This window comes from Misgurnus anguillicaudatus, chromosome 14 (assembly GCF_027580225.2).
Source record: "Misgurnus anguillicaudatus chromosome 14, ASM2758022v2, whole genome shotgun sequence".
NCBI classification, from domain to species: Eukaryota; Metazoa; Chordata; class Actinopteri; order Cypriniformes; family Cobitidae; genus Misgurnus; species Misgurnus anguillicaudatus.
The window spans coordinates 5,823,835-5,835,968 of NC_073350.2; the positions used below are offsets into that span (position 1 = coordinate 5,823,835).

Genomic DNA, 12,134 nt, shown 5'->3' on the forward strand with positions numbered 1-12,134 from the left:
CCCCAATGAAACATAGCTGAAGCAGCTAATCAAGGTGTTCAGGGTTGCTTGATAATTACAGGCAGGTGTGTTGGAGGTGGGTTGAAACTGAAGTCTGCAGGACGGTAGCCGACCAGGAGCAGGTTTGGAGATATCTGCACTATTCGGTCAGATCGCAGAGCTGCGACTTGACTGCTCAAACTTCACGTCTGAAACAAATCGGGGGAGATACCCGAACTAAGAAGTGTGTGGCTGTTTGCAGGTTTCAGAAGAAGCATCCATGCATTCCTGGGAAATGCGCCGCCTTTCTCATACAGTTTGTGCGGTTCCTTCAAACGACCGCAAAATATGTGACAAAATCTGTTAAATCAACCAAGTGTCACAGCGTCTAGGTATCTGTAGTGTAGTGGTTATCACGTTCGCCTAACACCCGAAAGGTCCTCGGTTCGAAACCGGGCAGAAACAGCGCCTTCCTTTTGATACGCTGCGAGTTAAATGCCTTTCTTGAGACACGTTACTCCTTGTGTCATGAAGCACTTTTAAAGTTACACACAGTTCCGCCCGTCATATTTGCTTCACGCATGAAAGGTGGCCAGTTCGCAAGTGGGCGAAAAGCGTTGCCCCTTTGGGGAGTGTTGCACAGAGAGAAAATGTGTGGCCAAATCTATCAAAATAACCAAAGAATCCAAATGAACAGGTTTCTGTGGTGATGTGGTTATCACAAAAAGTCCTCGGTTTGACTGAAATAAACACTTTGTTAGACATATGACAGGGTTTTGGTCATGTTGATTTAACTACCTCAACAGTTACATCAGTTTGATGCACGTTATTGTAAACCTGATCTTCGGTAAGTGTTAGTTGAACGTACGGCGGGTAAGCGTACTGAGGTTTAGTCAACAATACCCAGCCAGTTGGCTGTGTTGATAAGCCAATGAAAACCTCTTGTTCCCTTTACATAAAGTCTTGAATGTCTCGTTTGGTTTTTACCTGTTTCATGTTGAAATCCGTTGAAAACAATTTTGAAAAAGAACCCCAATCAATTAAAGGTCAGTCCTTGATATTATTACTAAACATGTCTAAGGCGATGGATTGCTCATGCACAGTTCTCCTCAGGCGTTTACCTTATGTTAGGCCAAAATGAACTCTTTCTAAAAGATAACGTTTAATTACATCAACAACGGAAACAATTTAATGCACCCTACTACGTACTTGCTGGCAATTTAGGAATCGCAAAATGCGCAACGGCAGGGGTTCCAGGGAAGTTTCACGTGACGAGGTGGCAGAGTGGTTAAGGCGATGGACTGCTAATCCATTGTGCTCTGCACGCGTGGGTTCGAATCCCATCCTCGTCGTCTGTCGTTGTGATACTGAACTGTCTTTAAGATGCAAGATTGCCGCAGGTTGCGTTGCGTCTCACACCTGTAGATGTGGTCTGCTAGCCAGTAGAGAAAGCAACGCGTTTTCTTTTCACCAGTTTTGAAGTCTTTACATGCCAGAGTCTCTGGGGGACACTTGAGTGTTTTCAGACTCTAAAGTCCATGCTATGTGCCAACTGTCTAGATTCTAGAAAGTGGTAAAGACTCTGTTGAGCGGTTCCTTTGTTGATGTTTGCTGTAAGAGGAACAGAACCTGAATCATAACAACTGAAAAACATTAGCGGAATGGTTGAAAACATACGTTGTCTCTAGCACAATTTCTATAGGTCAGTGCTAGAGCGTTTAAACGCAGATAGGGAGGTCTAACGGTTCACTTGGACATTATCACGACAGCTTTAACTGTGGTGAAGTATAACACATGATCCTTTTTCAATTCTTCGGCCACATGTCTTCTCAGAGGGGGTATAGCTCAGTGGTAGAGCATTTGACTGCAGATCAAGAGGTCCCCGGTTCAAATCCGGGTGCCCCCTTGGCTGTAAGCCTGTATGTTCGTAGTTTGGCACACCAATATTTCTAATTCAAAGTTCATCCTGGATCCTTTTAACGTAGGGGTAGGCAAACGTCGGTCCTGGAGTGCAGCAGCCCTGCAGAGTTTAGCTCCAGCTCAAATCAAGCACACATGAATCGGCTAACCAAGGTCTGAAGGCTCACCTGAGAACTACAGGTGGATGAGGTTTAATCAGGGTTGGAAGTAAAATCTGCAGGACTGCGGCACTTCAGGACCGGCGTTGCCTACCCCTGTTCTAACGCTAAAGACGAGCATACACTGCCATTTCAGCACAGTCGTGGCTAAATGCCAACGTACACTTAACGAGTAAATCCCATGCGACGTGAAGCCAAAGCTCACGAATTGTGTGCTCACACTCTACTCCGACCCTGCTCCTGGTGAGCTCCCGCCTTGCAGATTTTAGCTCCAACCCCAATGAAACATAGCTGAAGCAGCTAATCAAGGTGTTCAGGATTGCTTGATAATTACAGGCAGGTGTGTTGGAGGTGGGTTGAAACTGAAGTCTGCAGGACGGTAGCCGACCAGGAGCAGGTTTGGAGATATCTGCACTATTCGGTCAGATCGCAGAGCTGCGACTTGACTGCTCAAACTTCACGTCTGAAACAAATCGGGGGAGATACCCGAACTAAGAAGTGTGTGGCTGTTTGCAGGTTTCAGAAGAAGCATCCATGCATTCCTGGGAAATGCGCCGCCTTTCTCATACAGTTTGTGCGGTTCCTTCAAACGACCGCAAAATATGTGACAAAATCTGTTAAATCAACCAAGTGTCACAGCGTCTAGGTATCTGTAGTGTAGTGGTTATCACGTTCGCCTAACACCCGAAAGGTCCTCGGTTCGAAACCGGGCAGAAACAGCGCCTTCCTTTTGATACGCTGCGAGTTAAATGCCTTTCTTGAGACACGTTACTCCTTGTGTCATGAAGCACTTTTAAAGTTACACACAGTTCCGCCCGTCATATTTGCTTCACGCATGAAAGGTGGCCAGTTCGCAGGTGGGCGAAAAGCGTTGCCCCTTTGGGGAGTGTTGCACAGAGAGAAAATGTGTGGCCAAATCTATCAAAATAACCAAAGAATCCAAATGAACAGGTTTCTGTGGTGATGTGGTTATCACAAAAAGTCCTCGGTTTGACTGAAATAAACACTTTGTTAGACATATGACAGGGTTTTGGTCATGTTGATTTAACTACCTCAACAGTTACATCAGTTTGATGCACGTTATTGTAAACCTGATCTTCGGTAAGTGTTAGTTGAACGTACGGCGGGTAAGCGTACTGAGGTTTAGTCAACAATACCCAGCCAGTTGGCTGTGTTGATAAGCCAATGAAAACCTCTTGTTCCCTTTACATAAAGTCTTGAATGTCTCGTTTGGTTTTTACCTGTTTCATGTTGAAATCCGTTGAAAACAATTTTGAAAAAGAACCCCAATCAATTAAAGGTCAGTCCTTGATATTATTACTAAACATGTCTAAGGCGATGGATTGCTCATGCACAGTTCTCCTCAGGCGTTTACCTTATGTTAGGCCAAAATGAACTCTTTCTAAAAGATAACGTTTAATTACATCAACAACGGAAACAATTTGATGCACCCTACTACGTACTTGCTGGCAATTTAGGAATCGCAAAATGCGCAACGGCAGGGGTTCCAGGGAAGTTTCACGTGACGAGGTGGCCGAGTGGTTAAGGCGATGGACTGCTAATCCATTGTGCTCTGCACGCGTGGGTTCGAATCCCATCCTCGTCGTCTGTCGTTGTGATACTGAACTGTCTTTAAGATGCAAGATTGCCGCAGGTTGCGTTGCGTCTCACACCTGTAGATGTGGTCTGCTAGCCAGTAGAGAAAGCAACGCGTTTTCTTTTCACCAGTTTTGAAGTCTTTACATGCCAGAGTCTCTGGGGGACACTTGAGTGTTTTCAGACTCTAAAGTCCATGCTATGTGCCAACTGTCTAGATTCTAGAAAGTGGTAAAGACTCTGTTGAGCGGTTCCTTTGTTGATGTTTGCTGTAAGAGGAACAGAACCTGAATCATAACAACTGAAAAACATTAGCGGAATGGTTGAAAACATACGTTGTCTCTAGCACAATTTCTATAGGTCAGTGCTAGAGCGTTTAAACGCAGATAGGGAGGTCTAACGGTTCACTTGGACATTATCACGACAGCTTTAACTGTGGTGAAGTATAACACATGATCCTTTTTCAATTCTTCGGCCACATGTCTTCTCAGAGGGGGTATAGCTCAGTGGTAGAGCATTTGACTGCAGATCAAGAGGTCCCTGGTTCAAATCCGGGTGCCCCCTTGGCTGTAAGCCTGTATGTTCGTAGTTTGGCACACCAATATTTCTAATTCAAAGTTCATCCTGGATCCTTTTAACGTAGGGGTAGGCAAACGTCGGTCCTGGAGTGCAGCAGCCCTGCAGAGTTTAGCTCCAGCTCAAATCAAGCACACATGAATCGGCTAACCACGGTCTGAAGGCTCACCTGAGAACTACAGGTGGATGAGGTTTAATCAGGGTTGGAAGTAAAATCTGCAGGACTGCGGCACTTCAGGACCGGCGTTGCCTACCCCTGTTCTAACGCTAAAGACGAGCATACACTGTGCCATTTCAGCACAGTCGTGGCTAAATGCCAACGTACACTTAACGAGTAAATCCCATGCGACCCTGCTCCTGGTGAGCTCCCGCCTTGCAGATTTTAGCTCCAACCCCAATGAAACATAGCTGAAGCAGCTAATCAAGGTGTTCAGGGTTGCTTGATAATTACAGGCAGGTGTGTTGGAGGTGGGTTGAAACTGAAGTCTGCAGGACGGTAGCCGACCAGGAGCAGGTTTGGAGATACCTGCACTATTCGGTCAGATCGCAGAGCTGCGACTTGACTGCTCAAACTTCACGTCTGAAACAAATCGGGGGAGATACCCGAACTAAGAAGTGTGTGGCTGTTTGCAGGTTTCAGAAGAAGCATCCATGCATTCCTGGGAAATGCGCCGCCTTTCTCATACAGTTTGTGCGGTTCCTTCAAACGACCGCAAAATATGTGACAAAATCTGTTAAATCAACCAAGTGTCACAGCATCTAGGTTTCTGTAGTGTAGTGGTTATCACGTTCGCCTAACACGCGAAAGGTCCTCGGTTCGAAACCGGGCAGAAACAGCGCCTTCCTTTTGATACGCTGCGAGTTAAATGCCTTTCTTGAGACACGTTACTCCTTGTGTCATGAAGCACTTTTAAAGTTACACACAGTTCCGCCCGTCATATTTGCTTCACGCATGAAAGGTGGCCAGTTCGCAAGTGGGCGAAAAGCGTTGCCCCTTTGGGGAGTGTTGCACAGAGAGAAAATGTGTGGCCAAATCTATCAAAATAACCAAAGAATCCAAATGAACAGGTTTCTGTGGTGATGTGGTTATCACAAAACGTCCGCGGTTCGACTGAAATAAACAGTTTGTTAGAGATATGACAGGGTTTTGGGCACGTTGATTTAACTACCTCAACAATTACATCAGTTTGATGCACGTTATTGTAAACCTGATCTTCGGTAAGTGTTAGTTGAACGTACGGCGGGTAAGTGTACTGAGGTTTAGTCAACATTACCCAGCCAGTTGGCTGTATAGATAAGCCAATGAAAACCTCTTGTTCCCTTTACATAAAGTCTTAAATGTCTCGTTTGGTTCTTGCCTGTTTCATGTTGAAATCCATTGAAAACAATTTTGAAAAAGAACCCCAATCAATTAAAGGTCAGTCCTTGATATTATTACTAAACATGTCTAAGGCGATGGATTGCTCATGCACAGTTCTCCTCAGGCGTTTACCTTATGTTAGGCCAAAATGAACTCTTTCTAAAAGATAACGTTTAATTACATCAACAACGGAAACAATTTGATGCACCCTACTACGTACTTGCTGGCAATTTAGGAATCGCAAAATGCGCAACGGCAGGGGTTCCAGGGAAGTTTCACGTGACGAGGTGGCCGAGTGGTTAAGGCGATGGACTGCTAATCCATTGTGCTCTGCGCGGTGGGTTCGAATCCCATCCTCGTCGTCTGTCGTTATGATACTGAACTGTCTTTAAGATGCAAGATTGCCGCAGGGTGCGCTGCATCTCACACCTGTAGATGTGGTCTGCTAGCCAGTAGAGAAAGCAACGCGTTTTCTTTTCACCAGTTTTGAAGTCTTTACATGCCAGAGTCTCTGGGGGACACTTGAGTGTTTTCAGACTCTAAAGTCCATGCTATGTGCCAACTGTCTAGATTCTAGAAAGTGGTAAAGACTCTGTTGAGCGGTTCCTTTGTTGATGTTTGCTGTAAGAGGAACAGAACCTGAATCATAACAGCTGAAAAACATTAGCGGAATGGTTGAAAACATACGTTGTCTCTAGCACAATTTCTATAGGTCAGTGCTAGAGCGTTTAAAGGCAGATAGGGAGGTCTAACGGTTCACTTGGACATTATCACGACAGCTTTAACTGTGGAGCTCAGTGGTAGAGCATTTGACTGCAGATCAAGAGGTCCCCGGTTCAAATCCGGGTGCCCCCTTGGCTGTAAGCCTGTATGTTCGTAGTTTGGCACACCAATATTTCTAATTCAAAGTTCATCCTGGATCCTTTTAACGTAGGGGTAGGCAAACGTCGGTCCTGGAGTGCAGCAGCCCTGCAGAGTTTAGCTCCAGCTCAAATCAAGCACACATGAATCGGCTAACCAAGGTCTGAAGGCTCACCTGAGAACTACAGGTGGATGAGGTTTAATCAGGGTTGGAAGTAAAATCTGCAGGACTGCGGCACTTCAGGACCGGCGTTGCCTACCCCTGTTCTAACGCTAAAGACGAGCATACACTGTGCCATTTCAGCACAGTCGTGGCTAAATGCCAACGTACACTTAACGAGTAAATCCCATGCGACGTGAAGCCAAAGCTCACGAATTTTAGTGCTCACACTCTACTCCGACCCTGCTCCTGGTGAGCTCCCGCCTTGCAGATAATAGGTGTGTTCGACATCGGCTGTGGCTGGATGTAACCGATCGGCGAGATTAGCCGCGTGCAGGTGGGGAGGAGCTGAAAACGGAGACGTGAAGTCGGACGCGCTGTGGTTCCCGTAGTTTGCTGCATTTACGTCAGGGATGGCTGATCACGTGCAGTTTGCTTGCTTAATCGCATTAAACATGATTTGTAAGATGTAAACTACATAAAAAGTGAATTATACTGTTTTAAATGTCCGTTTATGAGCATGAGTGGAACTGAAGAGGCTTACAGCATCTGTTTTTACAATAATAAAGTTCAACATAAGCATATATTATTTAAATACCAATGTAGTGGGGTCTACGTTTTTTATCCATTTTATTTGATAAAGATGACACAATATAACATCGCGACTACATGAAAATAGCTTTAACTGTTATAAAAATACAGATTTGTGAGCATTTGTGGAACTGAGGGCGTGAAAAGAAACACGAAACACACGTGATTGTTGTCATGTGGTGAATCCGACCAATCGTGAAGCAGCTGTGTCGTCATTACAGCCCGTGCAGCTCCTCTTCGCAAGCTGCGCTGGCTGACTCCGGCGGCTGATCTCGAATCGCTCTCGCGGTACTTAAAAACCACATGACACAGTCACGTGCCTGCAGCGCCAGCTTAAGTCGGACAAAATTACTAACCGGAATACACTGCTTCAAGTCAGCCACCGATCGGTCTGCGCAGTGCCGCATGAAGTCGAACACACCTTTTAGCTCCAACCCCAATGAAACATAGCTGAAGCAGCTAATCAAGGTGTTCAGGGTTGCTTGATAATTACAGGCAGGTGTGTTGGAGGTGGGTTGAAACTGAAGTCTGCAGGACGGTAGCCGACCAGGAGCAGGTTTGGAGATACCTGCACTATTCGGTCAGATCGCAGAGCTGTGACTTGACTGCTCAAACTTCACGTCTGAAACAAATCGGGGGAGATACCCGAACTAAGAAGTGTGTGGCTGTTTGCAGTTTCAGAAGAAGCATCCATGCATTCCTGGGAAATGCGCCGCCTTTCTCATACAGTTTGTGCGGTTCCTTCAAACGACCGCAAAATATGTGACAAAATCTGTTAAATCAACCAAGGGTCACAGCGTCTAGGTTTCTGTAGTGTAGTGGTTATCACGTTCGCCTAACACGCGAAAGGTCCTCGGTTCAAAACCGGGCAGAAACAGCGCCTTCCTTTTGATACGCTGCGAGTTAAATGCCTTTCTTGAGACACGTTACTCCTTGTGTCATGAAGCACTTTTAAAGTTACACACAGTTCCGCCCGTCATATTTGCTTCACGCATGAAAGGTGGCCAGTTCGCAAGTGGGCGAAAAGCGTTGCCCCTTTGGGGAGTGTTGCACAGAGAGAAAATGTGTGGCCAAATCTATCAAAATAACCAAAGAATCCAAATGAAAAGGTTTCTGTGGTGATGTGGTTATCACAAAAAGTCCTCGGTTTGACTGAAATAAACACTTTGTTAGACATATGACAGGGTTTTGGTCATGTTCATTTAACTACCTCAACAGTTACATCAGTTTGATGCACGTTATTGTAAACCTGATCTTCGGTAAGTGTTAGTTGAACGTACGGCGGGTAAGTGTACTGAGGTTTAGTCAACAATACCCAGCCAGTTGGCTGTGTTGATAAGCCAATGAAAACCTCTTGTTCCCTTAACATAAAGTCTTGAATGTCTCGTTTGGTTTTTACCTGTTTCATGTTGAAATCCGTTGAAAACAATTTTGAAAAAGAACCCCAATCAATTAAAGGTCAGTCCTTGATATTATTACTAAACATGTCTAAGGCGATGGATTGCTCATGCACAGTTCTCCTCAGGCGTTTACCTTATGTTAGGCCAAAATGAACTCTTTCTAAAAGATAACGTTTAATTACATCAACAACGGAAACAATTTGATGCACCCTACTACGTACTTGCTGGCAATTTAGGAATCGCAAAATGCACAACGGCAGGGGTTCCAGGGAAGTTTCACGTGACGAGGTGGCCGAGTGGTTAAGGCGATGGACTGCTAATCCATTGTGCTCTGCACGCGTGGGTTCGAATCCCATCCTCGTCGTCTGTCGTTGTGATACTGAACTGTCTTTAAGATGCAAGATTGCCGCAGGTTGCGTTGCGTCTCACACCTGTAGATGTGGTCTGCTAGCCAGTAGAGAAAGCAACCCGTTTTCTTTTCACCAGTTTTGAAGTCTTTACATGCCAGAGTCTCTGGGGGACACTTGAGTGTTTTCAGACTCTAAAGTCCATGCTATGTGCCAACTGTCTAGATTCTAGAAAGTGGTAAAGACTCTGTTGAGCGGTTCCTTTGTTGATGTTTGCTGTAAGAGGAACAGAACCTGAATCATAACAACTGAAAAACATTAGCGGAATGGTTGAAAACATACGTTGTCTCTAGCACAATTTCTATAGGTCAGTGCTAGAGCGTTTAAACGCAGATAGGGAGGTCTAACGGTTCACTTGGACATTATCACGACAGCTTTAACTGTGGTGAAGTATAACACATGATCCTTTTTCAATTCTTCGGCCACATGTCTTCTCAGAGGGGGTATAGCTCAGTGGTAGAGCATTTGACTGCAGATCAAGAGGTCCCCGGTTCAAATCCGGGTGCCCCCTTGGCTGTAAGCTTGTATGTTCGTAGTTTGGCACACCAATATTTCTAATTCAAAGTTCATCCTGGATCCTTTTAACGTAGGGGTAGGCAAACGTCGGTCCTGGAGTGCAGCAGCCCTGCAGAGTTTAGCTCCAGCTCAAATCAAGCACACATGAATCGGCTAACCAAGGTCTGAAGGCTCACCTGAGAACTACAGGTGGATGAGGTTTAATCAGGCTTGGAAGTAAAATCTGCAGGACTGCGGCACTTCAGGACCGGCGTTGCCTACCCCTGTTCTAACGCTAAAGACGAGCATACACTGTGCCATTTCAGCACAGTCGTGGCTAAATGCCAACGTACACTTAACGAGTAAATCCCATGCGACGTGAAGCCAAAGCTCACGAATTGTGTGCTCACACTCTACTCCGACCCTGCTCCTGGTGAGCTCCCGCCTTGCAGATTTTAGCTCCAACCCCAATGAAACATAGCTGAAGCAGCTAATCAAGGTGTTCAGGGTTGCTTGATAATTACAGGCAGGTGTGTTGGAGGTGGGTTGAAACTGAAGTCTGCAGGACGGTAGCCGACCAGGAGCAGGTTTGGAGATACCTGCACTATTCGGTCAGATCGCAGAGCTGCGACTTGACTGCTCAAACTTCACGTCTGAAACAAATCGGGGGAGATACCCGAACTAAGAAGTGTGTGGCTGTTTGCAGGTTTCAGAAGAAGCATCCATGCATTCCTGGGAAATGCGCCGCCTTTCTCATACAGTTTGTGCGGTTCCTTCAAACGACCGCCAAAATATGTGACAAAATCTGTTAAATCAACCAAGTGTCACAGTGTCTAGGTTTCTGTAGTGTAGTGGTTATCACGTTCGCCTAACACGCGAAAGGTCCTCGGTTCGAAACCGGGCAGAAACAGCGCCTTCCTTTTGATACGCTGCGAGTTAAATGCCTTTCTTGAGACACGTTACTCCTTGTGTCATGAAGCACTTTTTGGGGTGGTTTCCCGAACAGGGATTAGTTTAAACCAGGACTAGGCCTTAGTTTAATTAGGAAATATAACTAGTTTTAACAAACATGCCTTACTAAAAACCTTACTTGTGAGCATTTTAAGGCAAAACAAAGAGCACTGATGTATTTTAAGATATGTCAGTGCAAGTTGTTTTCAGTTTGGACAGCTCTTACATTTAGTTTAGTCTAGGACTAGTCTAATCCCTGTCCGGGAAACTGCCCCTTAAAGTTACACACAGTTCCGCCCGTCATATTTGCTTCACGCATGAAAGGTGGCCAGTTCGCAAGTGGGCGAAAAGCGTTGCCCCTTTGGGGAGTGTTGCACAGAGAGAAAATGTGTGGCCAAATCTATCAAAATAACCAAAGAATCCAAATGAACAGGTTTCTGTGGTGATGTGGTTATCACAAAAAGTCCTCGGTTTGACTGAAATAAACACTTTGTTAGACATATGACAGGGTTTTGGTCATGTTGATTTAACTACCTCAACAGTTACATCAGTTTGATGCACGTTATTGTAAACCTGATCTTCGGTAAGTGTTAGTTGAACGTACGGCGGGTAAGCGTACTGAGGTTTAGTCAACAATACCCAGCCAGTTGGCTGTGTTGATAAGCCAATGAAAACCTCTTGTTCCCTTTACATAAAGTCTTGAATGTCTCGTTTGGTTTTTACCTGTTTCATGTTGAAATCCGTTGAAAACAATTTTGAAAAAGAACCCCAATCAATTAAAGGTCAGTCCTTGATATTATTACTAAACATGTCTAAGGCGATGGATTGCTCATGCACAGTTCTCCTCAGGCGTTTACCTTATGTTAGGCCAAAATGAACTCTTTCTAAAAGATAACGTTTAATTACATCAACAACGGAAACAATTTGATGCACCCTACTACGTACTTGCTGGCAATTTAGGAATCGCAAAATGCGCAACGGCAGGGGTTCCAGGGAAGTTTCACGTGACGAGGTGGCAGAGTGGTTAAGGCGATGGACTGCTAATCCATTGTGCTCTGCACGCGTGGGTTCGAATCCCATCCTCGTCGTCTGTCGTTGTGATACTGAACTGTCTTTAAGATGCAAGATTGCCGCAGGTTGCGTTGCGTCTCACACCTGTAGATGTGGTCTGCTAGCCAGTAGAGAAAGCAACGCGTTTTCTTTTCACCAGTTTTGAAGTCTTTACATGCCAGAGTCTCTGGGGGACACTTGAGTGTTTTCAGACTCTAAAGTCCATGCTATGTGCCAACTGTCTAGATTCTAGAAAGTGGTAAAGACTCTGTTGAGCGGTTCCTTTGTTGATGTTTGCTGTAAGAGGAACAGAACCTGAATCATAACAACTGAAAAACATTAGCGGAATGGTTGAAAACATACGTTGTCTCTAGCACAATTTCTATAGGTCAGTGCTAGAGCGTTTAAACGCAGATAGGGAGGTCTAACGGTTCACTTGGACATTATCACGACAGCTTTAACTGTGGTGAAGTATAACACATGATCCTTTTTCAATTCTTCGGCCACATGTCTTCTCAGAGGGGGTATAGCTCAGTGGTAGAGCATTTGACTGCAGATCAAGAGGTCCCTGGTTCAAATCCGGGTGCCCCCTTGGCTGTAAGCCTGTATGTTCGTACTTTGGCACACCAA

General features: G+C 45.3%; 14 non-coding genes across 14 annotated transcripts; all 14 read left to right on the forward strand.

Moving 5' to 3' along the window:
- The first annotated feature begins 371 nt into the window (after positions 1-371).
- On the forward strand, positions 372-444 carry trnav-aac (transfer RNA valine (anticodon AAC)). The gene has a single exon. It is a non-coding gene; the product is annotated as a tRNA-Val (tRNA).
- An 805-nt stretch (positions 445-1,249) lies between these two features.
- Positions 1,250-1,331, forward strand: trnas-gcu (transfer RNA serine (anticodon GCU)). Its single transcript has one exon. It is a non-coding gene; the product is annotated as a tRNA-Ser (tRNA).
- A 482-nt stretch (positions 1,332-1,813) lies between these two features.
- On the forward strand, positions 1,814-1,885 carry trnac-gca (transfer RNA cysteine (anticodon GCA)). The gene has a single exon. It is a non-coding gene; the product is annotated as a tRNA-Cys (tRNA).
- Positions 1,886-2,703: 818 nt separating this feature from the next.
- trnav-aac (transfer RNA valine (anticodon AAC)) lies at positions 2,704-2,776 on the forward strand. The gene has a single exon. It is a non-coding gene; the product is annotated as a tRNA-Val (tRNA).
- Positions 2,777-3,581: 805 nt separating this feature from the next.
- Positions 3,582-3,663, forward strand: trnas-gcu (transfer RNA serine (anticodon GCU)). Its single transcript has one exon. It is a non-coding gene; the product is annotated as a tRNA-Ser (tRNA).
- Positions 3,664-4,145: 482 nt separating this feature from the next.
- On the forward strand, positions 4,146-4,217 carry trnac-gca (transfer RNA cysteine (anticodon GCA)). The gene has a single exon. It is a non-coding gene; the product is annotated as a tRNA-Cys (tRNA).
- A 775-nt stretch (positions 4,218-4,992) lies between these two features.
- On the forward strand, positions 4,993-5,065 carry trnav-aac (transfer RNA valine (anticodon AAC)). The gene has a single exon. It is a non-coding gene; the product is annotated as a tRNA-Val (tRNA).
- Positions 5,066-5,870: 805 nt separating this feature from the next.
- trnas-gcu (transfer RNA serine (anticodon GCU)) lies at positions 5,871-5,951 on the forward strand. Its single transcript has one exon. It is a non-coding gene; the product is annotated as a tRNA-Ser (tRNA).
- A 2,054-nt stretch (positions 5,952-8,005) lies between these two features.
- Positions 8,006-8,078, forward strand: trnav-aac (transfer RNA valine (anticodon AAC)). Its single transcript has one exon. It is a non-coding gene; the product is annotated as a tRNA-Val (tRNA).
- Positions 8,079-8,883: 805 nt separating this feature from the next.
- On the forward strand, positions 8,884-8,965 carry trnas-gcu (transfer RNA serine (anticodon GCU)). The gene has a single exon. It is a non-coding gene; the product is annotated as a tRNA-Ser (tRNA).
- A 482-nt stretch (positions 8,966-9,447) lies between these two features.
- Positions 9,448-9,519, forward strand: trnac-gca (transfer RNA cysteine (anticodon GCA)). Its single transcript has one exon. It is a non-coding gene; the product is annotated as a tRNA-Cys (tRNA).
- Positions 9,520-10,340: 821 nt separating this feature from the next.
- On the forward strand, positions 10,341-10,413 carry trnav-aac (transfer RNA valine (anticodon AAC)). The gene has a single exon. It is a non-coding gene; the product is annotated as a tRNA-Val (tRNA).
- A 1,047-nt stretch (positions 10,414-11,460) lies between these two features.
- trnas-gcu (transfer RNA serine (anticodon GCU)) lies at positions 11,461-11,542 on the forward strand. Its single transcript has one exon. It is a non-coding gene; the product is annotated as a tRNA-Ser (tRNA).
- A 482-nt stretch (positions 11,543-12,024) lies between these two features.
- On the forward strand, positions 12,025-12,096 carry trnac-gca (transfer RNA cysteine (anticodon GCA)). Its single transcript has one exon. It is a non-coding gene; the product is annotated as a tRNA-Cys (tRNA).
- Positions 12,097-12,134: the final 38 nt, after the last annotated feature.